Here is a 23368-nt window from a genome sequence, read left to right as displayed (position 1 = left end):
CATTATTCGAAATTTGGCATAGTTCCATGTGACATGTTTTAGTATAATGCTTCCTCAGAGGCTAACACAAAAGACATTGTACCTGCACCAATTAATTATGTTCGGCAAGGTTGGATCTGAACGTTGACTCAAGGCACCGCAGATCAGGAGACGAATATGATAACCCCTTGGTTACTTTGACACCCTAGTGCACAATGACTAAACTTAGGAGAGGCCTCTGGTAGTGACAGGGTTAGTAAGATTCTCCATCTTCCCCTTCAGTAATGTGTTTTTTTTTTTCTTTTCCCTTGCACCGCCAGGTAATTTTATTCGCCGTAAAAATCCATGGTGATGATAAAGCTAATGACCGACCGCGGCTACCAAGCGGCTCTATTTTATTTCTTTAAATAAACCGACATAATTTATTGCGTACAACAAACACATATTTGTGGTGTGACCTGGGACCCTATTGTCGCCGATTAAAGAAACTCCCTAACACCTCTTCGTTCAATTTATTTTTGATCCAGCTGGTTGATACGATTTTGTACCGCACTAATGCAGAGAATGACGATAATACAATAATTTAAGCAACGCGGAAATGATGTATAATATGCAAAATAAATCGTTTAGGAAGAGATGTTAAGGAGTTTCCTTAATCGACGAGAATATGGGCCCAGAACTCAATGCTCTACCAACCCTTTAATATGATGGTTACTTCTACTGCAGTCTTTTTACCGCCAGACGATCTTATTGAAATTAAAGAAAACTCCTGTAGCGCATATGATGGAGAGTACAGCGTTTAGAACCAAAGCCCAATCGACTGAAAAGTAGACCTAAGCTTCCCAAGTGATGAATGGCAGTGTTAAAAAGATCTACATGTTAAAAAGATATACATTACATTACGAGTACATAAGAATAATTTTAACCCATGGAATCCGGCGCGTTTTTTATTACAGTAGTTTATTGTTGCTACTTGCAGACGACTTCATGCAGCTCAGGGGATATTTCATGTAATTAGGGAATAAAAGAAGACTGCATTTTATCTCTCTATCAGTCTCTCCCAAGAAAAGTAAAGTAATTTAATGATACCATGAAAGGCTTATGAAAGACGTCACCGTAGCGAAAGGATTAAGGTGTAATAGAAAGAATATGTGGCTAGGGAACAGATGTGACGCAGCCTCTTGTACCAACGAGGATACGAAACAAAAAGGATAAGGACCAGAACCGAAACCTAGTCGTCCAGGAAGTGATCAAAGGCAGCTTCCTTGGGGATAAAGATGACAGTGATAAACAACAACGCAAAGTTATAGCTAGTATAGGCATAGCTCTCTAAGCGATCTCAAAGATGTAATTCAGAACCAAAATCCACTCTTTTCAAAGGCAGACAAGAGATTCTGTAAACATATATTTATTTTCACACTTGCCCCCTATATGATGACACGTGGCCATAGCCAAAAACTACCATGGCATAGAATTAACCTAGTCATTACCATTAACAATGGAGCGTTGTGGAAAGCAGTCATGAATGCGTTCAAGAGTTGGCCGGGATATTATCTGTCTGTTATCCGCATTGCTCAGGGAAAATTCTGGTCTCAGACATGGAACCCATCCTTGACCGCCCTCGTAGGCGGAAGGATTGGTTGTCCATCCTCTCATACTTAGTGCTGCATAGTTCTAAGTATATATACCCTATGGGCCTATGAACTCGAGTCCATACTGAGAGGATTTAGATGAATTTTTACACACACACACACACACACACACATATATATATATATATATATATATATATATATATATATATATATATATATATATATATATATATATAATCATCACCACCACCATCGTTATCATCAGCAGCAGCAGTGGCCACTACAAGTTCACTGCTGAACAAAGGCCTCCTCCATATTTCTCCACGAATTCCTTGACTGAACTGATTTTTGCCAGATGTTACCTGAAAACCTTTCTACCTCATCTCTCCACCTCCTGACAGTCCTATTTCTGCTACGCTTATTGCAGTCCAATCTGTCAGCCTCTTGCTCCATCGATTGTCCCTTATTCTTGTTACATGACCTACCCACCTCCATTTCTCGTCGTTTTTAACTTTTATAGTGTCTGACTTTAGTCTGTTCTCTCACCCAAGTTGGTCTCTTCCTGCCTCGCAGAATATTGCAGCACTGACCTTTCTATTGTTCTCTGAGAACGAACAAGTTCGTTTTCCACTGATTTTGTCAGTTTCCTAGTCTAACAATCATACGTCATAGATGGGATTACGTTTTTACTATATACTATTCGTTTCATATATAATGGCAAGCTACTTTTCATGATGTCTCTGTGTTAATGAAAACCTTCCGCGTAACCGAGATGCGTTTTTTTATTTTGTTTTCATGGCATTTCTTTAGTTTTAGTATCTTCTCCAAGTAATTGTATTCCTCAACTTCTTCAAGAAGGCCGTCATTTATTTTGATGACGCGTATTCGCATTAAACATTAGTTTTGCTCCATTTCATTTTCAGCCCTACTCTGAGACTTTATTTGTTTAGGCAATTTCATTTGTTGCAATGTCTTCGCTGTTTCTGAGATTAAGAAAATGTCATCTGCAAATCTTAAACGGATTTTCTCCATCTATGTTTACTCGTGTTTTTTACCATTCTAGTTTTCTGAAAATACTTCAAGGCACGCTGTAAATAATTTTGGTTAAATTGTATCTCCCTGGCGCACGCATTATATTCATTTATTTATTTATTTATCAGTCTATTTATAGGTAAATAGAGATAAATTAAAATACATATACAATAAATATTAAATAATGTACAGAGTAAGTTTGTATCCAAATAGTTTCTTCTTAATATCCAGCACTACATTCTTCCGGTCCTTCAGTGTTTTTCAGTACTGTAGGGTGCTATTTTTTTTCTTTTTCGTGTACAGCATACTGCCGAAGGATGCAAGCTTGTGAAGTATTATCCTTTTCTTGTCCTCCTGTGGCTAGGATTAAGCATCACCTTTAATGTTATGGTCTGACTACCTCACTGGAACCGTAAGGTCTGTGTGGTCTGTGTATTTATGTCACTCCCAAGTAGACATAAACTTCCTAAGGAATAAATAAGCAGCAATAAGCGGCAAGGCTCGGTCCGTCTTCAGAGTTGGCTTAAGTTTCTTAAGGGATAGAGGGGGAGGCAGTCATTATCAAAGTTCAGTCGTCTTCAGTGAACACGTAAGTTTCCTTAGAGGATAAAGGGGGCAGCACTTAGAATCAGTGCTCCGTTCCCTTGACAATAAGTATATACTTCCCTTAAATCGTCCCGAACGGCCTATAGTTTTGTGTTCACGGCAAAAAAAAAAAAAAAAAAAAAAAAAAAAGTAGATATGGAGTTTCTTCCAGTGCATTTAGATATATCATGGAAACTGCATACCCAATCCTGCAATATGCATACCACTTTGAAAGAAATGCAAAATAATATTACTGCGTCATTAAATGCGTCCGTGACCACTTCGGCATGATGGGACAGCTGTCAAGAGTAGAAAGATTCAACTATATGAGACAACTGATGGCAAACCCATCTCTGTATCCTCCTACTTTCTCTATGTTCATTTCAAAGCCAAAAGTGGCTGTTGTGAATTTGTTCGCAAAAACATATCTTGCTCTCGTGTTCCTGAACATGAATCTTCTGAATTCTCTACTCTCTGGCTTCGGCTATCCTGTCATTCTCTGACTAAATACTGTAAATCTGTGCTGTTTACTTATCCCCTAACTCTACTGGCTACGAAAAATTATTTGACTATCTTACTTCTAAGATGGAGAACATCCTATCAATTTCTCCTTTCTCTGAAATCTCCATTCTAGTAGATTTAAATGTTCACCACCACCTTTGGCTCTCCTCTCCTTTCACTGATAGACCTGGTGAACAAGCCTACATCTTTCCTATCCTTTATCCTTCCGTGAAAAAACGTCTCACTAAGAAATATCGACATTTTCACCCGCCCAAAAAAAAAATTCAGTGGTGCTGAAATGGCTTTAACTGACTAGATATGTATATTACGAACAAAACCAGTACATAATATGGGAGGTTTCATGATTTTTTTTTTCACATTGTTCGATGTTTCTTGTGTTTATGCAAGTATCGGGCTATTTTGGTTGTTTGGGTGGTTTGGTTTGTGTCCAAAGAGAGGCGTGAGATGATATTTTTAGACTCTAACCAGATAAACGTCCTCCTTTTGTGTACAGGTCGAACCGCAGCGTCTAACATTCGCTACGACTCGCTATTAGCATCTCGCACGAGGGAATTAGTGTGAAGGGAGGGTACGGCTTTACATCCATATATTCACCACGAGAACACCTCATATGTTGCTGAAATGGTTGTGCAAAACAAAAAATATGTAAAATGAACAAATTCAATAAAAAATATGTGTACTCATAAGTAATAATATCATAATTATGAATGTTGTCCCTCTTTTCTGTTTATAATGTTTATTCCTGTATGGATTTTTTTTCTACTGTGGGTGGTCTACTTCGTGTGGATAGAGACGTGTGGAAAGAGAGAGGGTTGCTATTTTTAGTCTGTTTCAAGATAATGGGTGCTGCTGTATGTGTATACGCTGAACCGTCTCGGGCAAGATTCGAGACGACCCGAGATTAGCATCTCGAACGAAGCAATTAGTGTGAAGGAAAGGGAGGGGGGGTTTACATCCATGTATGAACCACTCATATGAACATCTCATATGTTGCTGAAATGCTTCTGCAAAACAAGAAACATGTAAAATGAACTAATTCTGTACATGATATATGTACAAAAAAAATGAAAATATAATTATGAGTCATCCCTCTTTTTTATGTTAATAATGTTTATTCCTGTATGGAGTTCTTTTTTTGTTTTTACTCTGGGTGGTTTAGGAAAGAGAGAAGGAAAGAGACGAGAAAGATAATGGCTGCTGCACTTTCTTTCTTATCTTGACTTTCTTGCAATCTTAATCTAACTTACAACACTTGAGAGGAGCAAATGACTGACATCCACTCATGCTAATTCACGAGATATACTTACTGTCTGAGTGGCTTAGAGGCTAGAGAAGGTCTGTATCAACATCACCCAGACCTTCGTTCCCATCCCATAATTGTTCGCAGTTTTTTTTACGTCGCGCTACATCGACACCGCCGGCCATGTTTCGGTAAAACGTCATTCGATGCTGGCGACCACGGAGGGGTTTACCTAGAGCAGCTTGTACAGTACCCTACCTGTGTCCCTCACCGCCTCGAGAGAGTTCCAACATACTTGACCTCTTCCTTACAACTAATCCTTCTGCTTACACTCTTAATCTTTCCCCTCCGTTGGGCTCCTCCGATCACAACCTTATCACAGTAGCCTGTCCTATCGCTCCAGCAAGGCCTGTGGACCCCCCTGCCCCCCAGGAAGGGAAGGTTGTGGCACTTTGGAGCTGCTGACTGGGAGGCCCACAGCCAGTATTTCTTTGATTTTCCCTGGAATGATTATTGTTTTCACGGCCGAGGGCCATCAGTGTGTGCCTTGCGGATTACGAAGGTTATTATCTCTGGCATGGAAGCATACGTTCTTTTCTAATATCCTATGACTAATACAGAAAAAAAAAATGGTTAATCACGCTTGTTCTAATGCTGTCCACAACAAAGAAAGAGTCTACAAAAGGTAGCAGAGCCAACCCACCCCTTATTAGCATCTCTCATGTTCCTGCCCGGAATCATGCTAGGTGTGTTTTCACTCTGCTATAAATAATTTCATTTGTACTAAATGTTCTGAAATCTCCAACTCGAATTCTTCCCGCTCCTTCTGGCACCTCACCAAAAACCTTTCTAACAACTTTACCTCATCATCATTCCCTCTTCTTTTCCACTCTGATGGTTTTGTAGCTATTTCTTTTACTGATCAAGAAGAACTCTTTGCTCTGACTTTCTCGTCCATTTCCACCTAAGACGATTCCAGTGCTGTTCCTCCATCATATCCCCCCTCTGACTTCCTCATGGCTGACATCAAAGTATCTTCAGTTGATATATTTTCTGCCATCACTGGCCTCAATACTAACAGGGCATATGGGCCTGATGGAGTCCCTCCTGTTGTCCTCAAGAAATGCGCTTCTGCTCTTACTCCTTGCCTAGGTAAACTCATTCGCATTTGTCTGTCAACTTGTACCTTTCCTTCTTGTTAGAAATTTGCTCTCATTCACCCTGTCCAAAAGAAGGGTGACCATTCCCATCCCTTTAACTATCGCCCAATAGCTTTAACATCCTGTGTTTCAAAAGTTTTCGAGTCTAGTCTTAACAAAAAAAATAAAATAAATAAAGCATCTTTCCTAACACAATCTTCTTTCTGATCGTCATTATGGGTCCTGTCAGGGACGCTCCACTGGCGATCTTCTCACCTACCTTTCAGACTCCTGGTCATCCTCCTTTCGGGATTTGGCAAAAGCTTTGCCATTGCACTTGACATCTAAAAGGCTGTCCATCGAGTCTATATAAATCTTTAATTTCCAAACTTCCCTCTTACGGTTCAATCTTTCAGTCTGTGCCTTCATCTCTAGCTTCCTTTCTGTTCGTTCTATAGCCGCTGTTGTAGATGGACACCGTTCTTCTCCTAGAGCTATCAATAGTGATGCTCCTCAGGGCACTGTCCTATCACCAACTCACTTCCTTTTATTCATCAGTGACTTTCTCTGTTATACGTCTAACCCTATTCACTCATATGCTGGTGACTCCACCCTTCACCTTTCCATTCATATCCCACAGCATCCATCTCAGCAGTTACTTCAACAAACAAGGGATGAGGTTATAGAAAACCTAAGATCCGACTTGGCTCATATCTCTGACTGGATTAAAAAGTAATCCTGTTGTTTTTAATGCATTAAAAACTCAGTTCTTACATCTATCAAACCCAACGAAATCTTTCACAGGGGTACCCTCTAATTTTTAACAATATCCAGCTCAATCCTGCAACATCTTTAAACATACTTAGGGTTTCATTCTCTCGGGATTTATCTCAGAAAGATCATATTACCTCTCTTGTAATATCTGCTTCCACGAGATTATGTGAGCTAAGCCGATTCCGTTCTTTCTTTACCCTGCACAATTAATAACTTTTTACACGGGTTTTATTCGCCCTTGTGTAGAGTACAACTCTCATGTGTGAGGAGGCTCCCCACATACAGATCTTCTCAACAAAGCGGAGTCAAAGGCTTTTCGTCTCATTAACTCCTCCTCCTTCTGGCTTCCTTCAACCTCTTTCTTCGTCGCACTGTTGCATCTTTTATTTCTTTTCTGTTGCTACATCAATGGCCACTGCTCCTCTGAACTATCTGCTTGTATCCCTCCAACACTATAGCGGGTGCATAGCACCCGTCTAGCAACTCTCATTCCTTTTCTGTCCAACTCTCTAATCCAAGAGTTAAGTTACTCCCAGTCCTTCATGTAGGCCTATACAACGGGTAAACTCTGGAACTGTCTCCCTCTGTCTGTATTTCCTACTGTCTATGATCTCCAGTCTTTCAAATGCAGTGTATCCACCTTGAATTAGCTCTCTGTTAACTGGTTTTTGTTTATCACCGGAGGGAAGAATTTGCGGGCTCCTGGCCTTTATTCCTTCTTCCTTGCATCTCTCTCTCTCTCTCTCTCTCTAAAAGTGGTACACCATGGGATCTTTTTTTTTTTTTTCTCTCCTTCAAGGAAAGTTCGACTATCTGCTCATTGAGAGAGATGAGCGTTTTTGTTATGAAATACAAAGTTGCTCAGCCTGAAAACATGTCAGCTGCTGTGCCAGCTCAAGCATCATCTACTAGGCGATATTCAGTTTCGGCAATAAGAAAGCATTTGAAGCATTTTGGCGACTTTCTAATGAAATACAAATTTGTTCAGCTTCAGTTTTCAGTTGATCTGACATACCAGCTGTTGCATCAGTTGATGCTCAGTTTCGCTGCAGGTCTATGATGAGACTCTTGTTGATGTTGTTGATGTTGTTGCTGCAGTAGTAATAGTAGTAGTAGTAGTAGGAGTTGTAGTAAGAGGAGGAGGAGGAGGAGAAGTGGTGGTGGTGATGGTGGTGGTGGTGGTGGTGGTAGTAGTAGTAATAGTAGTAGTAGTAGTAGTAGCAAGAGGAAGAGGAGGAGGAGGAGGAGGAGGAGGAGGAGGAGGAGGAGGAGGAGGAGGAGGAGGAGGAGGAGGAGGGGTGGTGGTGGTGGTGGTGGTGGTGGTTAGTAGTAGCAGTACTAGTAGTAGTAGTAGTAGTAGTCAGGGGATGGGCGCCTATTGTTCAACATGAACTAGGATATCAAAGTGATATACGCCCTCCTTCCCCTATTTTCTATCCTTTGTAAGTTTTGGCGGGGGGCTGACTCCCTATAAAATGAACAAGACTTTATGAAGGAAGCAAACGAACAGGCCCGAAAAAATTCGCTGAACTCCATATGCTCACTTTTCCCTATTTTTGTCCTACATTTTTTGGTGGCGGCTGACCCCCCAAGAGTTAAAGAAGGAAGGTCACGCACTCCTAGTATCGCATTACGGATGCAAGTCCATTGTACAACACGTAATAAGATATCAAAACCATGTCTGCTTTCTTTTCAGTATTTATGAAAATTGGTACTCTGGTTAGGTGGGCGAGCCACATAAAAATCATGGTTGGAAAATTGTTTATAGCGATATAGTGGAAGAGCGGGCTACCGAAATGAACTCACCTTGAAAATTTCATTCAAATCCATCAAATGACCTAGGAGGAATTAGGCACAAATATACGGACAGACAGACAGGCAGACAGACAGACAGACTGACACACAAACTGGCTGAATCATGTGCAACGGTATAGGGCAAGTTGCCGAAAATTGTAACAGTCCTGCGTCGCAAGACTGATAATAACAGTAAAGTTCAAAACAATCCCGCCCAACCTTCCCCCCCCCCCCACCGGTCAGAAAAAAATGGTGCTGTGGTGGTGGCAGGCTTCAATGCACCAATCAAGTGGGAAGCCTGCGGACGGCTGGTGCGGCGCGAGGACAAACACTAATTCACATCACTGATTGTGCCAAGTTTTGATTGGGCTCATGTCAGAATTTATAAACAGACGCCAAAAAGTCTGGCTACTGTTTATTTTGTAGGTACCGTACCAACAACTATCTCCATTTTATTTATTTATTTAGTCTTTTTTTTATCTACCCGAAGCTATGTACTTCCCAGAATAATCTATTTGACTACGTTGCTCTAACCAGAAGTGGCCCACAAGGGTTTACACCCGTGGGATAGTTGGGTTTTGTTGCTTCCATAATGCAACTCAGGGAAGGCTGACTGGTTACCCTCGCCTTAATAAACACAGTACTACATTTTCCACACTACCGATAATTTACGGGAAAAAAAATCTATACATCACAGATTTCTATACAGCCCCAATAATTCACGCATGAAATATCCATACCTCACGAAAACACACATAATTCCCATGAAGCGTTCCTGCATCTCCCTCAGTCTAATAAAACCTTTTCCTCCTCCATCATCCTATTCCAACCGCAATCGTGGAGGTCCCGAGAGCATCGTTTGCAGGGAATCTGTAACCCCCACTGCACAAGCTTCCACATCACGGAACATCACATCGCACTGTGTGTGTGTGTGTGTGTGTGTGTGTGTGTGTGTGTGTGTGTGTGTGTGTGTGTGTGTGTGTGTGTGTGTGTGTGTGTGTGTGTGTGTGTGTGTGTGTGTGTGTGTGTAAAGTCCCGCGAGACCTCCAAACCAACTCCTTCCTCTCTCCCTTGGCTGAGCGACCGTGTTTTTCCTGCATGTGTCAGTGGCAGTGGGGAAAAATTCAGCGGCTCTGGTGTTTCGCTCTGTTATGCCTTGGGTGGTGGTTTCTCTCTTAGTGGGAGGTTTACACTGAGGGTTTTTTCTTACCTCTGGAACTCAGGTGTGGAGGGCCTTCTTTTTTTCCCTCTTACGGCTGGTGTGAGTCCGAAATATTCTGGTGCTTATTCAGGAGGGAAGGAGGTACTTTTTGGGCACGTCGAGGAGAATGGTGCCTTGAACTATTCACCGCTGTATATGTTAAGCCAGCTCTGGCCCGTGTGAGCGCAAAAATGTGGTGCTTGTACAAGGCAAGGAGCGAGGGCGTGTGTGAGAAGGGAATCTGCTTACACTTCCCTCAGTGCAACAAGCCATGATCATTTTCAGATTTATGTTCTTCTCCAAGGCTTATGTTTGTCCATGATTATCAAAAACACTGCCCAGTCTTTAGAAATGATCACTTATCCACGCTAGAGTCAAGGTACATTTAACAGTATTCCATTTAATTTACTTTTTTCTGGTTCATGACAGCGCATCCTGTAGTTTTGTATGAGGAATGATATCAGCGACAAAAAGACGATGCATTTCTTTTACCTGTTGCCAATTCATTTCTAAGATTAAACTAAACAGTGAATCCTCCTGTCACCTTACGAAGTCACTGACATATTAGGTTTAACGGCAATATTTGCATTTATATCACGTTCTTTCATCCGACTGTCAGGGCAACTTATCCTCTCTGAAGCATACAACCTACATATGAACTGACAATGCAACTTACCATCACTCGCTGTCTGTTACATGTCCACATATACCAGTCTCTCTGTTCTCTGTCTACAAACCACAACTGCTAGGCTCTCTCTTCCCTGTTCACAGTTACCAAGGTCCTTGTTTCCTGTCCACGGCTACCAAGATTTATGTTTCTAGTTCACAGTTCCTGTCTAGTCTTTGTTCCCTGCCCATAATCACCCAGCTACTTGTTCCCTAACCACAACTGCCATCACACTCTCAGTTCCCTGCTTGTAGTTACCAACAAACTCTCTATACCCCATCTTCAATTACCACCCATTCTCTCTGTCCTCTGTCCACAATTACCACCAGACTCATCCCTATAAATACTACTCAAGCTCCTTGTTCCCTCTTCAAAGCTACCAAAGTCTCTGATCATTGTCCACAATAACTACCATCAAGCTCACTGTTCCCTGTTCACAACTACTTAAGCATCTCTTCCCTGTCCACATCTACTATCAAGCTCTCTGTTCCTAGTCCACAGTTCCCCCAAACTCTCAGTTCGTTGCCCACACTTACCGATCTCTCTCCTCCTAGTTCAAAATTACTGAGACCTCTATTCCTTGCCCAGAATACTATTTCTTGTGAAACTGTGGTTATTGTGAAGTCTTCTAGTGCTCTATCTTCATAAAAAGCCTTTTCGGTTGCCGGGGGCTCACAAATGTTAAAGGTTATCATAGCTTTTGGAGGTACCGTCAACGTATTTACATACCTTTAGGGATACATCACTAACCAACATGGTTCCTTTGTATAGCTTTTTCCCTGGCTGAGTGATTCTCTATGCTGAGGCGGAGGAAGAGATAAAAAACGCTTCAGTAAATCACACACATACATACACTGCCTACTCTGTCCATTCGGGCATTATACTAAAGGCAGCGATAATTCATGAGAAAAATACAAGATATACATCAAAGATTCCTCATCATCAATAAGTTATATATATATTTCATCATGTGTCATACTTCTAACACTGACCATTTTAATACACTGAGCTTGTTGTTACTATTCCTGCTCCCCTTAGACCATTTACTACGCACGAGAGACTTTTTAAAAAGAAGGAGTTAGATATAGCCTTCATTAATCCCTTCAAAGAAAAAAAGGTCTTTCATATGATGAACTGTCTTGAGTGTAGAAAAATAAACTAAAAAATCGTCACTGTGTTGAAAAGTCGGAGCTAGACCAACATACGAAAAATGCGAGGCATCACCAAAGCCCTCTAGCATTCCATATCCAGCTTCCACCAGGTGACACTCAAACCATCAGTAATCAGAGACCAGTTATCACACTCTTTCCATGCTTCAGACACTAAATTAATACACCCTAAGAGAGAAATACGAGGCACCGTCAAATTCCTTTACCACTCCACTAGCACCATTTCACCCCCATCAGTAACCAAAAAACATCTATCACGTTTCTTCTCATTAGTTACCTACCCTCTTTCGGATCAACACCAGTACTCCACCAGTAAACCGATACCAGCCCCAACCTTTCCCCACAACACCATCAGTTTAACCCCACTCCGTTTTCATTTACCAGTCTAAGCCAGCTCCACCTACTAACCACTTACAGTTCACTGCCAGTTTCAGCCACTTCCCGATACCAGTACATCATCCATTCTCAAATCCCATAACAGTTTTTACCAGTGTTCACCACCAGCGCACCTCTCACTTAGTGTCTGAATACCTGTACCCACTCCCAACACATTTCAGCCTATACCAATCTCTGCAACCAGTACACCACCTACACTCAATTTTCTACCAATCGCAGCCAGTCCATACCACTAGCCTAATCACATTCCCAACTCTGAACTAGCCTCCACAGCCACCATTTTCATTTCTGTCCAAATTTACCCCCAAGTGTCATCCAGTCTAAACGTTTTCCCACGCAATTTCATTCTCAGCCAGTCACTACTGCCAGTACACCACCAGCGTAAACCTAGTCCCAGTTCATTTTCTGACAGTCCTTACTTGTTCACATCACAAATCTAAACCCACTCGCGTTCACGTCCCAGTCCCAGATCGGTCTAATATTCCGTCCAAACCCCTCCCTAATAATCCACCCTCAACTCACCCCAAAAACCCACCCCAACCCAACAATAAAAGTCTACTCTATACCCAGCCCTAAAAACCCACCCTCATTTAAGTACATACAAAACCAACCTTGATCCAAAAGCAAAAACCTACCCTCAATACGACCCTAAAATCTCACCCTCAACGAACATCAAAAACCACTCCTGCAAACCCACCCCAACTCATCCCCCGAAACCCGCTCTGATCCTAACTCTAAAAGCCAACCCTAAACCCAGCCCTAAAAACCCATTCTCAACCAAATCCTAAAAACCCACTCTCAACCAAACCCTAAACACCCGCCCTCAACTCAACCCTAAAAACCTACCCTAAACCCAGCCCTAAAAACCCACTCTCAACCAAACCTCCCAAACCCACTCTCAACCTAACCCTAAAAACCCACTCTCAACCCAACACTAAAAATCCATCCTGAACCCAGCCCACCCATGGTCCTCTAACCAAACCAGAAATCTAAAACCTCGGGATAATACACGACGCATTTGCATCCCGTCCCAGCGCAGCCATCATAGGGAGCTACAGTCCTGGATCACCGCCAATTCTCGGGAAGAAACGAGAGTCGAGGGAGAGCTGCGGCTTGAGCTCTACCCTTCCACATACACCAAAGACCCGAGACTGGGTTTAGATAAGCCTTGCATACACATAAAAAGAGCCGAAAGTGAGCGTAGTTGAACTTATTGTCACACATATGAAACCATGAGTGAAATGAAGTAAGTTATTCCATAAAAACAGAGACTGAGAGCTGAGGGTAAGGTGAGCTGGGTCAACTCCACACACTTGAAACGGACCAAGGACACAAAAGTGAGATTGCGTGAGCAGTTATATGCACAAGTAAAAGGGCCGACAGTGTGTCAATTTGAGCCGCCACATAGGCACAAAGAAAAGAAAAAGCCAAGGGTGAGTAAACGTAAGTAGTTCACTACTCATAGAGGAAACGGCGGTCCAAAGAGTGTCGATTCCCATATAAACAAAGAAGCCGAAAGCCAAGACTGAGTCGACGTGAAACACCCCATACATACAACGTAGCCTTAAATAAGATGAATCTAGCTACAACATACACACAGAGAAGCCATGAGAGAGTAAAGCTATCCCCACAAAACCAAAGAAACATGGAAACCGAGAGTGAGGTTAGTTGAGCAGTTACACATAAATGAGCCTGGGGTGAGATAGGGCGAGAGGAACCGAGAGAAAGGGCAAGTTTCCACACGTGCACAAAACGAACCGAAGCTGTCGAAAGGCGAACTATCCCAGTCACACAGATGAGTCATGAATGATTTGACCTGACGCACCTCATGCACACAAACTAGCCCAAAGCCAATCCAGCAAATGCCATGAGCCAAAAGTGGGTAAAACTGAGTCGTCCCATTTACAAAAAGAAGCAGAAAACAGCGCCAGTGTGAGTCGAGATGATGTAAAATTATATCACACCCACAAAATATCCAAGAACCAATTATAAGTCTAAATAAATATTCATACACATGAGAAGAGGCCGAATAAGAGAAAGTTAGGCAGTGACTCGATATCAGCCATCCCATATTCACACAAAGTAGTCCGAGAATCAAGAGTGTGTCAAGTCCCCATACTCATAAAGTCCAGATAGACAAACGAGAGTAGAGTAAGTCAGAAGCCAACAACATAAAATAAGTGAGCAAACAGTGAGCTAATTCATCGCATACACACACAAATTCCGAGAGCCAAGCCTGATCCAAGTTATCTCATACACAAGAAAGCCGAGAGCCGACTGTGAGCCTACCTGAGCCACCCCATACAAACAAAGGAACCTGGGAGCCACGCCGGTGAGACCAACCACTTTTCTGAGTTTGGGGAGAGAGGAGGCGAGCATTTTATGACGTAAGTTGGCTGAAGAAAAACGTCGATGTTGTTAAAAGTTTCTATACTAGACACAGAGGCTCTGAACGGTGGTATTGGCTGGAAGGCGGAAGGAGAGAGAGAGAGAGAGAGAGAGAGAGAAAGTGTGTGTGTGTGTGTGTGTGTGTGTGTGTGTGTGTGTGTGTGTGTGTGTGTGTGTGTGTGTGTGTGTGTGTGTGTGTGTGTGTGTGTGTGTGTGTGTGTGTGTGTGTGTGTGTGTGTGTGTGTGTGTGCAGGTACGGAATATAAGTGCAAGTGTCAGGTATGAATGAGGGTGTTACGTCAGGCCTGCTACTGATCTTGAAGGACATGTACACAAATCGTAAAACAAAAGGTATGACGCAAGAATGTCAAGCCCAATCGTCGCTGTGTGGAAAAAAATAAATGTTTAAAGATATTGAGGTATGGGTCTATACGAGTATGCATTATGGAACAGCTAAAGGAAGGGTGGATATGGTGTAATATATGGCACTGTGTGTACGCTCTGAATTAAATATATTGCCGGTGCTCTGAAAAATGTGTAAGGTATGATGCAGCCAGAAATCGTAAAGCATAGCGGAGGCAGCCTGGATGGAGTGTGAAATATGATACATTTACACGGAGCCGGGATTGAGAAATGATGCAGGGAGACTCAAGAAAGGGTACTGTACGTAAGAGGGAAACATTATGTTGCAAGACACTTAAGCCAGGAAAGATGAATGAATGAATTATACCCAACTCCTGAAATAACTGTTGTGATATTGCAGGAGTTTCGACTAGACTTGTACCTTCCTACACTGTGAAACATTAGACACAGACGAACGAAAGAGAGGCAGTAGCGTACCCGTGGAGAGTATGTGGGAAGAAGGGGAGTAACAAAGGGTGACTTTAACACCCCTATCCCTTTAACAATAGCTATATTGGCCAGCTCATGCTGCCCTTGATGTTAATCATGTTTCTTGTTTGATTTCTTTTGGCCAGCTCATACTGCTCTTATTGTCGGTCATTTCTACCTTTCAGAATTAACAGATTCCGACCAACTTGGACACAATAACCACCCTATGACCTAGTTGTGTCTGCAAGGTTTTGGTTGCTAGGCAACTACTCATTGCCTTGCAACGGCCCAAAAAACGTTTTCGTACTTTTCACGTTAAGCTGCAGAAGCATTACCAATGGGCGTAGAAAGCTCTGACTTATTTAAGCGTAATCTTCTGGTCATTTCCTATCGGAAGTGTGCCATGCCCCTTTCTCCTTCAGTTTTCGAGTGGCAACCCTGCAAAGATTGGCCCCAGCGTCCCTAGCAACCAGTATCGGTTTTCAAAAATGTCCCCCTAGTTCCCCAGAGGCTCAATGAAACTGAATTAAAGTTTGCATGCTTACAGATACTGATTAGTACTACAACTTTCTACTGTACACGTATGTGCTACATTGGCCAAGTCAGAGGTCAAAGGTCATCAAATGTTAAAATGGTGAAAATGGCTAACATCACGACTACGCTCGCGCAAAATGAGAAGGCTCCGATGATTATTAAGCAAGGATCATGATTCTTGGATGGAATGTTGCACTTGAGTACCTCCATGCAATAAAGACCTTTGGTGACGAAACTCACTTCCAATAGTTGGCTGCACCACCCAGTTGTACCTCTTGTGGGCCATTCTGCAAATTTCAAGTTCCCTAGCTCCATAATGGGTGGATGTAATCGAATGAAACTTTGCATGTGTATAAACGTTAATGAGTACTACAAGTGTGCTTTGTACATGCATGACCTATTGTATATCCGCCAGGTCAGGGGTCAAAGGTCATCAAGTGTAGGTAATATGAATAACGCTAAAATTACAACCTTGTTCGCGTGAAATGCTAAGGTTCCAAAGATTATTAAGCCATGACCATGGTTCCTGAGTGGAATATTGCACTGGAGTACCTCCACATAGAAATGGCTTTTAGTGTCGAAATTCACTTCAGGTCGCTGGCAGCGCCACCTACAATTTGCACTTAGGGTGTGACAAAGCACGGTCCGCTTAGAACCGGCCATCGTCGCCTACCGGCTTGTTTTTATTTTTTTGATCTTCTTTTGCATAATACTTGTCCTAATAAAGATACGGTAATGCACAAAACAAATCACAGAAATTAGTCTAAATCAGCATTTTACAAGGGGTTCTAGTATACCACCCCATGCCGTGTTGTCCCCTCACTTCCTTTTCACCATAAAAATCATGAGCAAGGGTCTGAGGTGAGGTGTAGACTCACTGATGTTACGCTTTGTGAGTTAATGTGTTGGCAAATATGGGCATCAACTGAAGAAACTGCAACAAACTATGTGAGGTATCGGTGATGCCTAACAGCTATGAATAAAGCCATCCCCTTTCCTTGGATGCAACCCATGACGAAATTTATCCTCCTGTTCCATGACTTTTTATCTAAGGCCCCATTTCCATGTCTTTTTTTACATCGTTTATTTAGATGATTTCACCCGCCTTGGTAATACCCATATTTTATTCATCAGCATAACTCTGTAGTACTTTTGAAAGACTCATTTCATATAGTTTCCGCTGTTTCTTTACTTTTTACGGATACTTACCAATCCAAATTTTAATGACACAAAGTGATGATGATGATGATGATGATGATGATGATGGCAACACTGGATTACCCTCAATAAACCAATACACTCCCAACCCATACCCAATCAGTTCCAAGACCTTTCATCGGATCATTCCCAGTTTATTACCAATCACGCCCGTCAAGTTACTAGTTCACTCCCAGTCAACTCCCACTTCCAGTCCCCGACGTAGTCAAGTTCAGAATAGGCCTCTTCCAGTCCAACTCAGTTCAATTAAATGCACTCCCAGTCGAACATGTCACATCCAAGTTCCATCACCAGTTCACTTCCATTAGTTTCCTACCCACTACCTGTTCCCCACGAAGCCAAGCACAGCAAAGGCCTCTACTAATCCACCTGACTGTAAATCCCTCCATTCCACATCAAGTCTATCATTTTAAAAGTTCGACCACCAATTCCAGTCCCAGTCAATCTCCAGTCAGTTCCAAATCCAACTTCCAGTTCCCTTAAAGTCCATCTCTGATCAATTCCAAATCCTACAACCAAGAATACATCTACTAATCCTCCCCCAGTTAATCACCAGTTATAACTTTTCCACAACCAGTCAGCCCCCAATCCAATGCCAATCAGTCGCCAGTCAATTCTAAACCCCATTCCTAATCTACTCGCAGGCCATCCCAAAATCAATTCCAATTCCCACAATCAATCCACTTCCACCCCACTCCAGTCCCAATCCCCCATGCAGCCCAGACCAGCAAAACCCGCCCACTGAACTTGTCTGTCTGCGCCGCCTTCGTTTGTCGGCCCCCTGAACTCTTTTTAGGCGGCGACCATAAAGAACGCGTCGCTATTTGTTTGTTTGGCCGCGTTTTTATGTGGCCTGCGCTATTTTGAGAGAGAGAGAGACAGAGACAGAGAGAGAGACAGACAGACAGAGAGACAGAGACAGAGAGAGAGACAGAGAGAGAGAGACAGAGACAGACAGACAGACAGACAGACAGAGACAGACAGACAGACAGACAGAGACAGACAGACAGACAGAGACAGACAGACAGACAGACAGAATGGAAGGAAGGAGGAACACCCGAGAAACAAGCAGAGAAAAAAATGTTTTCAGAAATTATGGTGCTTCCCAGGAGGACTGAGAGAGAGAGAGAGAGAGAGAGAGAGAGAGGAACCACAAGCAAATATTAACTCCTTCCGTCCGACCATGCACTTTTCATTTTATTTTCGCTATCTGTCCTAAGTTACTTAAAATCATGTAGTGGTAGCAAGGATAAAATAAAAACGGCTTCATTGACCGAAAAATATTAATAATTTGTGTAAGTTAGTCAGAAGCTGAAAGAAAAATAATATGCACGGAATCCACAAGAAGGAAAAAAAATTGAGTAAATTAAAGGTGGACAATAGAGACGTCGATGATGAAAAACCGAAAGCGTGGAAAAGGCCATCGTCCGTTCCAGGAAAATGTGAAATGCTTGAGAGAGAGAGAGAGAGAGAGAGAGAGAGAGAGTCGAGTTGACATCTTATAGTCAGTATGGAGTCAAACTGTGAGACAGTTGAGTAGTAGAAAGAGAGTCGTATAAAGAGATGAGTCGAGATAAATAGATAGATAGAATCATGTCGAGTGAGGAAGAAAGAGTGAGAGAGCCATGTCGAGCGAGGACGAAAGAGAGGGAGAGACGGAAAGCGCACTGGAACGGCTGAGGAGGGAAGAGCTGGAGAAATATATTAGCTTTAGGTAGGGAGTGAGGAATTTAATTAGGGGAAAGTATTGAGGTAGGGGGGAGCGAAAGAGAGGAAGCCCGGGACATTAAGAAATTTAATGAGGGTGTGCTGGTTGTGTCAAGGTGGAACAAAAAGAAAAAAAAAAATGAGATATAGCCCGGAAGGGGAAAAAATACTAAGTCGTGAATGTGGAAGGTATGAAGGCTGAAACTAAATGGAAGATTCATGTTATGGGTAGACGGCAAGATACAAAATTAAAAGTAGAACACTGAGACATATCAAAGTAAAACATAGTGAAGTGGAAGACATATATAACACGATTGCAGTAAGTATAAAGTTAGATAGTGGGTGGAAGACTCACTAAAAAGCCATTGACTCTATAGTAAAATTGGATAATAAATATCTTAAATGCGTAGTGATGTAAAGCGTATATACCTTGAATGCAGATGAGAAAGTGTAGATGAAAGTCATAATTTTTTTCGTAGATTAAAGACATGATGTAATATTAGATGCGGAACGAAGGACTGTGAAAAATAAATTAATAAATGCAAGCAAAACGTAAGAATGTGGAAGAAAAGCTGAATTTCTTTTGCAGATATCGATGGCATGTTGTAAATATGGATATCGAAAATGGAATTATCTCATTTATGAAGAATATTTCTCTACCTCATTCCCACTAACGCCAGACTTTTTTTTTTTCCGACTTCGTAAAATACGCTGTTTGCCTTAATAATACAATGACGTAAATTATGTTTCATTCACGTTACCTCCATGCTATTTTAACTAATTAGGAAGACACCTTCCTCGTAACGATGGGTTTAAAGAAGAAAGCAAAACAATAAACCACAAAAACACAAGTCAAAATTGAATTTGAGAGACATGGCAATACTATGAAAGGGAAAATGGCTAGCGTAGAACTTGAAATTAAAAGTAAAACATAGGTAAAATTTTAAAACAAGAAAAAGGAAGTGTATATATGAGAACTTTTTATGAAGACGTGGAAATATTGATGCGGCTGCGGATAGTCAAATGCAAATTGAATGAGACCAGGTGGAGGACGTAAAGGATAAAAAAAAATATTCAGAGTGAATGCAGCCAGTAAAATGTGGGGAAATAGGTAAAGGATCTGTCAAAAAGCGAATTTTTAAAAATAGATGTTGATGGTGTTAATTTGGATATGCAGCGCTTGAGGGCAAAGCAAAAATGACATGAATGCAGATGATATAAGGAAGAGTTTTGCGGTGGATGTGGGTAACGATTCAAAGTTTGGATGTAGATGTGAAGAGTCTGTGTAAATTTGGATATGGAACCTGGTGATTCACGTATGAGAAAGAAGAAAAAAAACATACAATGCAGACGGTGAAAGGTGGCGATACAGATGCAGGTTTTGATGGCGTTATGGAGAGCTTGAGACAATGAACTACATCTTTGCCAGTCTGTGTGCGCGTGTTACTTTGGCAACAGGAATCGAATAGTTGAGGGAGGAAATGAAACTGTATATTATGGTGAACTGGATGATAAGAATAATGAAGACCACAGACGTACGACTGCAACATTCCCAGTCCATCAAACACGGCCCAGCATTTCATGATGCAGCAGCTACCCAAAGCTAGTTTTTCGTTGTCTCAAGTTATTCACGCTATCCAACCTTCCAGTCTAACCAAAAACAATGGTTTCTTTCAAAAATATACTCAATCTATTTTATGTTTACTGTTTTATGTATAACAAGCTGCACACACACACACACACACACACACACACACACACACACACACACACACACACACATATATATATATATATATATATATATATATATATATATCCATCCATCATCCAATCTCACATTGCCCCATGAGGAGAGTAGGAGCCCGGGGTTAAGCAGTTGGTCCTGACATTTAAGATGAGAGTGACCAGCCTCACTCATCCTTGAGTGGCATTACATGAGCAATCAACCCCAACCAACCCTTGGATAGAAACCTTCACCGGCTCAATCCTATTGGAGCGCAATAATTACTCACTAAACCACCAGGCGCCAAAATTTGGTTATATGGTTACCACCCAGCGTAGTAAATGGTTTCCTGGTGTACAGGAAACCATTTGGCTTGTCACTCAGTGTAGAGTCACCCACAGGCAGAAGGAAGAGGAAAGAATAAAAGGAAAGAAAGACAAGAGGAAGTGTAAAGTCACCCGTAGGCAGAAGGGCAATGAAAGAATGAAGTAAAAGAAGACAGAAGTGGATGGAAGGAAAGAAGGATGGAGGAGAGGAAAGGGCAGACACCCGACAGCAGCAATACATCAAGTGAGTGGATGGTGAGCGCCCCCACCTACCACAAATATATATATATATATACATACATACATATATATATATATATATATATATATATATATATATATATATATATATATATATATATATATATATATATATATATATATATATACACATGCAGTGCACAGATAGATAGATGCTCTTTCTTTACTACTTATAGGAATGGTGATTTAGCCTTCTCCACGATCACCTGAACTTTACTCTGGAGAGAGTGATCAGAATCACTTACTAGATATCTACAAAACATTCAAGAAGTTCCTCTACTTGTTAATAATTTTTTTTTTTTCACTATCTTAGAGAAGTTCTTTTTAATATAATTCCATGAAATGTGGTCAATACAAATTGGAGACCTTGTTATATTGCCATAAAATAGAAAATGTACTTTATGCTGCTGAAATGGATGGTAAGAAAGAGTGGGAGAAGTCAAGAAGTGAAGTCATGTTGCAGGCTCCTGTGGGGAAAATGACGGGGTGCAGTTAAGGATAGACACAGTGTATACATACATACATATAAATGAATATAAATATAATATATACACATTAGAATGCTCGTTTTTTCTTGGAACCTTCACTCATACAACTAACGTATACTTCACAAAATTACTGAGAACATTAAAGTGAAAAACGCGACAGACCTAAATGGAACCAGATTATTACCTATCGATAATGTGATTTCATTATCGCAGAAGCTTGTCAAGATCCTGTATGAATACGGCTTCAGGTCATGTTAGCCTGGTAAAATCGAGGTGATTTTTTGAAGACAGATACAGCCTCTGTCTGATACATGATGAGGCTAGGTTGTTGTGTGAATTCAAGGGGAAAGGAGGATTGTGCTGTGAAATGGAGGTGAAACTACGTAGGTAAGACAGAGATAAAAAATTAAGTATGGGGTTCAAAGTATACGATATGTTGACGTCACGGGGTTGAAGAAATGAGGATAGAATGGAAGTGACAAAATATATAAAGGAAGTTGTAGAGTACCAGATAGTACCCCAAAGAGGAGTAAAAATTTAAAGACTCTGATGGTAATAAAAATCAATCGACAAAAAAGGAATATGACTGCAGAATGAGTTTAAACTCCTTCAGTACGATGATGTCCTTTTTGCTGTGTTATTATTACATCTCCTTTGGGAAGGTCTGAAAGTGGTGGAAAAAATTTCCATCACCTTTCCAGTTGGGATGCGTTTGTTTTTTCAAGTTATCCATTGTTAAGACTAGATGGTTTCAGCCAGCATATGAAAAGCCTCTGCTGTTGACAGAATTAGTTCCATAATAATCATTAAGAGGAAACAAGGGAAGATGTCCAAAAACAATAGTACCAGTAACAGCCTAAACATCAAAATTTAACTCCACTATAATGATTTTTTTTTTTTTTTTTGTTCATGCTGAAACCTGATGATTTCACTCGAATTTAAAAACACCCACAATAGTAAAGGGGTTAATGAGGGCAGTATCCAACCCCTCCAGTTTAAGAGGTGTCTCCTAAGTTGAATAGTCATCGAGTTAGTAAGGATAAAATATAAACAAAATCCTTTGGTTGAAGAGGTTAAGAAGAAGAGAGCACAGACGCTGCCCTTAAAAAAAAAAAAAAAAAAAAAAAGTATCTGGCGACGGGGGGGAAAAAAAATGAGTTTGTGAGAGAGGCAATAGATTGAAATAAATGTCGGAGTGAGAGAAAGGAACCCCAGGGCTGGCGGAATGAGAAAGAGCGAAAAAAAAGTGGATGCAAAGCCGACAAAAATAACAATGAAAAAGAATGAAAAAAAAAATAAAAGGAAAGAGAACGGAGACGAGGTTACCATTTCGTTACGGTGGCGTTTTTCTTTTTTCTCCTTTTTTATTGCCTCACGAGTTGAATTGTTAAAAGATTCTAATGTTCTTCTAGACGATGTTATTCAGCTGCGAGTGAGCCATGGGAGTCTGATAATGCTGAAAGGGTTAAGAGAGACCCGTCGAACTGGAGGGGTTCAAAACAATCAAAACCTTTTCCATTCAATTACATTTATCTTTACTCTTCGTACAACCGACAGAGGATTTCATTCAGTCCAGGACCAATTTTCCATGTTGTGGTATTACTTAAAAAAACGGAAAACAAAAAATAATAAAGTTCCGATATGGGAACGAGGTTTCAGCGGGTGAGAGAGGCGGCTGGGTCTGTAAATAACGAATATAATGGAGGAGGAAGAAAGAATAAAGGAAATTGGCAAGTAAAGAACACGAATATAGAGCGGGAGTGGAGGCGGTGGAGACTAGCTAGGGAGAAACAGAA

The sequence above is a fragment of the Coenobita brevimanus genome, chromosome 14 (genome assembly GCF_032717465.1).
Source record: "Coenobita brevimanus isolate Jiangsu-jjx chromosome 14, ASM3271746v2, whole genome shotgun sequence".
Taxonomy (NCBI): domain Eukaryota; kingdom Metazoa; phylum Arthropoda; class Malacostraca; order Decapoda; family Coenobitidae; genus Coenobita; species Coenobita brevimanus.
This window is presented reverse-complemented; position numbering follows the sequence as displayed.